General features: G+C 49.3%; 1 long non-coding RNA gene across 2 annotated transcripts in view; it reads left to right on the top strand.

Annotated features, from left to right (window-relative positions):
* The first annotated feature begins 460 nt into the window (after positions 1–460).
* LOC144298836 (uncharacterized) overlaps positions 461–6,000 on the top strand; it is a 46,144-nt gene continuing 40,604 nt past the window's right edge. For both annotated transcript variants that reach the window (XR_013365714.1, XR_013365715.1), the window contains exon 1: positions 461–2,568. This is a non-coding gene — a long non-coding RNA (uncharacterized LOC144298836). The remainder of the gene's footprint in view (positions 2,569–6,000) is intronic.

The raw sequence follows: 6,000 nt of genomic DNA, 5'->3' as shown, positions 1-6,000 counted from the left end.
ATGTTATTAAGGCTTTTGGTCTTTATCCTGAAAGCACTGAAGATTCAGTAAAGGTTTAGGTGAGGAAAAGAAATGTTTTAAAAGGCAGTGTAGGCAAGGGAGGACTTGGCACAGGAAAAGGGAGGAGGAGTGATCTTGTGCATGGATGGCTGTCAGGAGGTGGGTTTATCTAAGCGTAGAGGCAAACTCAAAAAGAGGAGGAAAGCAGAGGATGGTGACTCAGCCCCACTCAGTCCCCTGGTCGTGGCTTCAGTGTCATTTCCTTGGGGAGACCTCCCCTGACCCCCCAGTGGGCCAGGTCCTCCGCCCCCAAATGGTGGTCCCCACCCTCCACTTCCCCTTTCATAACACATAACACCATTACTGCTGTGACTTACGTAATGACCTCTTCCCCTCGCTGGAGGAGGGCCCCTCCATAAGGCAGGGACTGGAGAGTCTTGATCACTTGTAGTGACCCCACTCTCAGCCCAGGACCTGGCTCCTATTGGCAAGTACTACACAGACGTGAAGAGTGAGTGAATGGGTGCCCGAGAGAGATGGCAGTCATGGGGGCATGCTTCCTCCAGCCTCTTCCCTGTTCTTGCCCCTCCTGGGCCCTCCTTCTCCTCCTCCCTTACTCACTTCCTTTTATTGCCCTGAAGCTGGACTCCTCCAAAATCCCTGCCCAGGGGCTCTCAGCTGAAGGATGTGGTGGACACATGAGGATACATCTTAGCTCTGGATTTGAAACCTCAGTTTCCCTGAGGGAAGGTCTGCGATGCATACGCTCATTATACAGATGAACTACCTTGACTCAGGAGGTAAGTTTGGCTTTGGTCAAAACTGCTCAGAAGGATGATGGCAGAGCAACTTCTGAAACTCCTCCATGTCACTGACTTGGGGTGACTCATCTTGTTGCTAGGTTGGCTCATTATCTCAGCGTGAACACTTTTTGGTGAACCTTGTGGTTACAGGGCTGGTGAAATCCCCAACCAAGTCTTCTGCCTAAAGAAAGTTGCATTTATATCAACAAGAATAATACTTATGCTAATGGTGGCTAGCACGGATGCCAGGAACTTTCCCAATCCTTTATTGCAGGGGTCTGAAGTCTGTGACCCGCAGGCCAGATCTTGTTTCTGCAAAAGAGGCTTTATTGGAACACAGCCATGCCAATCTGTTTATGTACGCCTGTGTCTGCTTTCTTGCTGTCATAGCAGAATTGAGTAGTTGTGACTGCCCGTATCGTCCCCGAAGCCTAAAATATTCATCATCTGGCCCCTCACGAGTGGAGTTTGCCAATCTCTGCTTTATATTCATTATTTGACATGATGGCCCAGGTCTTTTTACATCACCGTTTTACAGATGAAGAAACTGAGGCTCACACAAGACAGTTGATTTCCTTGAGGTTTCGCAGAGACCGGAAGAGACCTGGAGATTCTATGTTCAGAACCTGTGATCGTCCTCACATGTTCTCCTGGAAGTGACAGCGTTGGTTTGATCTTGAAGGAGAAAGCAGAGGCTGGGCTGATTCCTGATAGATTCCAGGACTCCAAACACTGAACGCTCCAATGGCATTTCTTTTTTTTGGACAAATGCTCTGATTATCTATTGTTGCATAAAGATTCCCCTCAACAGGTGGTTGAAAATAACAACAATCACTTACTTTGCTCCCCAATCTGCAACTGAGCAGGGCAGAGAAGGGATGGCTGTTCTCCATGCAGTGTCAGCAGCGGCGGGTCAAGCAAGGCTGAGGATTTGCCTCCAAGATGACTTGTACGTGGCTGGCCAGTTGGTTCTGGCTCCTGGTCTCTCTGTAGGAGCATTTTGCAGGCATGTGTTGGGCTTCCTCACAGCATGGTAACTGTGTCCCGAGAGGAAGCATCCTAAGACCAGGAGATGGAATTCTCCAGGATTCTTAAAGCCCTGGACACTACTTCCATTGTGTGCTTTTGGTCGGGTGTCATAGACCAGCCTCCATTCAAAGAAGGGGGAGGAGACCCCATCTCTTAATGAGACCAGTGTCAAAGAATTTTGGGGTCATATTTAAAAACTCACTGCAAATATTCATATTCATCTCAGGGGTCCCTCAGGCCATCATTCTGATCCAGCATAGACTATGTCTGGTTAGGGTCACCTGGTCATTTCTTTCCCAAACTGGGACTCACCAGCAGACTGGAAGGATGGTCTAAATAACACTACCAGGCAGCGAGTGCAAATCAGAACTGTCTCAACCTACCAGCTATGCAGTCACCCTATCCTTGGGGGGCAATGATTAATGTCTTGTTGGTGTCCTCAAGTCATCTTGGGAAGGTGATGTTAGGACCCGTGTTCTGTTTCAGTATGGGAACACATTTAGGAAAATGTTGGTAAGTTGTTTAAAAATGAAGAGTAATTTTTTCCTGGATGTAAATCTTCAGTTATCTGGAAAACTCATTTAAACAGAGCTTCTGCTTCCCCGAATCTTCTGGTTAACCACACTGCTCTTGTTGGATATGGCACCCTCAGATGCGGAGCCCCCCTGAATGCTACTGGCTGTGGCCATGCTGGCTCCTTTTGCTGAGCTCCGTACTAGATTCTGGAAAAGCAGAGGTGGGTAAAACACACTCCTGACCTCCAGCCACTTATGACTACTTAGGTAAAATAGTCCAGGCAATAAGCCATTGCCACGCCAGATGATAAGGGCCATCAGAGAAATGGAAACCAAATATCGTGGGAGCACCAGCAAATAGCTCTGTGAAAACACTCAGGAAGATTTTGCGGAGGAGATAATAGTCAAGTTGGGTGATTTATTTATTTTTTGATTACTTGGTATGTCTCAAGACATACTAGGAATTTTATGTCCATCATCTTATTTAGTATTTAGAAAAGCCCCCTGTTAGGTGGACATTATTACTATCCCATTTTATAGTTAAGGAATGTGCTTGAAGTACCTGAAGTAACTTGCTTGAGTCTAAACAGGCAGCAAGTAGCAAAAGCAAAACAGGTGTTGGGGATGGAGGAAGGATGAGTAGGAGGGAGTTCTTAAGGCTTCAAAGAAGGAAAGAACATTTTAGGGCAGCAGGTATAAAGACAGGCAGGTGAAAGAGGGCTGGCTGTTTGGTGTGTCCGGAACAGAGTTGGGGCAGGTGGGGTGCAGTGGGGTCCTGGCTGGGAAAGGGTCTTGCAACACAGGGAGCTTGGGCCTTCCCTCGCAGACATTGGGGTTCCTTGTCAAGGCAAGGGAGGAGAGGAATATTAGATTTATCCAACACCAGCCATCTTGAGCTTGGATCCCTCGCTGTTCTAGGTATGAACCATGGACCAGAAGCATCACCTGGGAGTTATGTAGAAATGCAGCATCTCAGGGGCGCCTGGTTGGCTCAGTCAGTTAAGCGTCTGACTCTTGATTTCAGCTCAGATCATGACCTCAGGGTTGTGAGATCGAGCCCCGCCTCCAGCTCCATGGGGAGTCTGCTTGAGATTCTTTCTCTCTCTCTCTCCCTCTGCCCTTTCCCCTGCTCATGCTCTCTCTTTGTCTCTCAAATAAATAAAAACATCTTAAAAAAAAAAAAGAAACACAGCATCCCAGGCCTCACCTCAGACCTACTGAATCAGAACCTGCATGTTAACAAGATCCCCAGGTGGTTCACCTGCCCACGAACGCTCAGAAGCACGGGTCTAGCGTATCGTAGTTCACAGAATTTATAACTTTCTATCATGTTTGCTCATAGTGAAGATCTTCCACTGGTAGTTTCCAGTTTTGAAAATCAGAGCGATGGCTGGCAAAGATTTGGGGGAGGATCAGAGGTCAATAGCAATCTGTCTATTGGATTTTCTTCTGGTCATTCTAATGACTACAGCCTGGACCTTCTGGAGTGGAGCCAGATCCAGCCCTGGTTCCTGCTCACCCCCTTCACAGACACTGAGCAAGCCAGCTCAATGGCACAATGTTTGGCCACAGAGTCCTCATTTGAGAGTCTGCTGTGTCATGCACTGGGGGCCGGTCTCTGGGGATAGGCAAGAAGATGAACAGACCTCTTCCCTGTCCAGCTCCCAGAACCACTAGCCAAGGCCGCAGGGGAGGGTGACATAGACATTTTACCAGGGTAGGGGCTTGCTCTGGCTAAGGGGGGAGTTCAGAAACTGATCTCTTTGGCCATTAGATTACTTGCCCACTGGGAGATGCTCTGGGGCAGAAGTGGGGGCAGACTGTGTGTGTGTGTGTGTGTGTGTGTGTGTGAGAGAGAGAGAGAGAGAGAGAGAGAGGGAGAGAATCTAAGAGGCTCAGGTTGCAGAAATGTTAGCCCTTACATTTTCCTCCTGGCCCTCCGAGAGTCATGACCACCTCCTGAAGTCAGAAGTGGTGATGCTGGTTAGACTGAACATTCTCACCTTTCCTTCTTTCTCTCTCCTCCCTTCGATGAGCACCCCGTGTGCTTCTGTGCTGCTCCCTGGGGATGAGGAGGGCAGAGCTGGTCCCTAGGCTGCAGAAACTTGCCCTCGGTGGAGGAAGCAGGGAACACAAGTGAAAGGATGCGGCAGGTGCAATGTTTTAATGGCCCCGAGAGAGGGACGCTGTTGATGCTGAGGGAACAAGGAGTCTCTGGTTCTGAATGGAAGATAGTCCTGCCATTTACTATCTTTATATCTTTGAGCAACTATCACTCTCTTGAATCCTCAAAGTTGTAGCTCAGGTCAAGGTTATGCTAATTCCCCCTGTCTGAGTCTGGATGGGCATTACGAGGTAGGGTGTATGGAAGTGCCCGTCTGAAGATGTGGCCCAGGGTTGGTGTTCATAGACTCCTGGCCCCTGACCTCAGGTTCCAAGCTGGGCCAATCACTCTGGCTCGCCGGGGCCAGGAAACTCAAGGGCTTGGTTTTCTTTCACAAACCACACTTGCCCGCAGCTCCTCCCTGTCTTGCAGGGAAGTGACCTTCCTCACGTGCCCAGAAGACACATGTGATGATGGCGTGCCACAGGCAACCAAAGGGATCTTGCGACACTTATGATTCCCTCACTGCTGTGGAGGAGTGAGAGGGAGAGAGAGAGGAAGTGGGAGTCCCTTGTTCTTGCATGGTCTGCAAGGCCATGCTTGCTGTGGGATCTTAAGGCCATTTTTATGAAGATGGATGAGGGACTAGTCCTGAAAGTCTTTCTTCTTCTCCTTTTCCTCTTCCTCCTTCTCCTTCCCCTTCGTCTTCTCCTCTTCAGCATCACACCTTCTCTGTACTACCTTGAACCTTCTTCCACAGCAAGTGATACTTAGAAAGGGGTGAACCCGTCTAGGCTCTGCTAGGTTTGCCAGGAGGGCTGGGAAGACAATGGAGAGCATGGGGGAGTGCTTGCAGGAGAGCAGCAAGGCATGGGGCTGGTTTACAGAACTCAGAAGCTTCAGAGACCTGGAACAAATAGGCCACAGCGTCTCTGGGGTTTGGGTCCACCGGAGGAGATGAGCCATCACTCTTCTTCCTCCCACTAGCCAGACTCTGCTCATTCTTTTTTTTTTTTTTTTTTTTTTGACTCTGCTCATTCTTAAGTGCTCAACCCGGAGATGTTTTCCTCTGAGAATCTGCTTTTCTTGACATCTTTCAGGCCTTTCATCTCAGTGGTAGGTGATGACTTACTCTCTTGTGGGCACAGCCAGGACTCTGCTATCCTTTGAAGAGAACATGAGTAATGTGTGCGCTTCTGCACACCTGTCCCAGTCGTCCCCCTGCGGTGACCCATGCCACATGCTCTTACAAGGCTCACACTCATGCATGCTTTCCTGCACACCCACTAGTGTGTGCACATTGACTTTCCCCCATCCACACACTTACACATGCCACACAGGTGCAAACACCTGCCCCCGTGGTGCAAACACCTGCCCCCGTGGTTCACACTCCCCGCAACCCACGTGTCCCACCCACCCGCTCTATTAGGGAGCTTTATTGCCTGAGCTTGCAGGTGTTTGCAGACCTGACATTGGCGGTGACTGAGTGGGCCTTTTGGTGACACTTCCATAAAATCTCATAAATCCCCTCTCCGCAGCATCACATGCA

The sequence above is a fragment of the Canis aureus genome, chromosome 26 (assembly GCF_053574225.1).
Source record: "Canis aureus isolate CA01 chromosome 26, VMU_Caureus_v.1.0, whole genome shotgun sequence".
Taxonomy (NCBI): domain Eukaryota; kingdom Metazoa; phylum Chordata; class Mammalia; order Carnivora; family Canidae; genus Canis; species Canis aureus.
The sequence above is the reverse complement of the archived record's forward strand: the minus strand, read 5'-3'. Positions and strand labels throughout refer to the sequence as shown.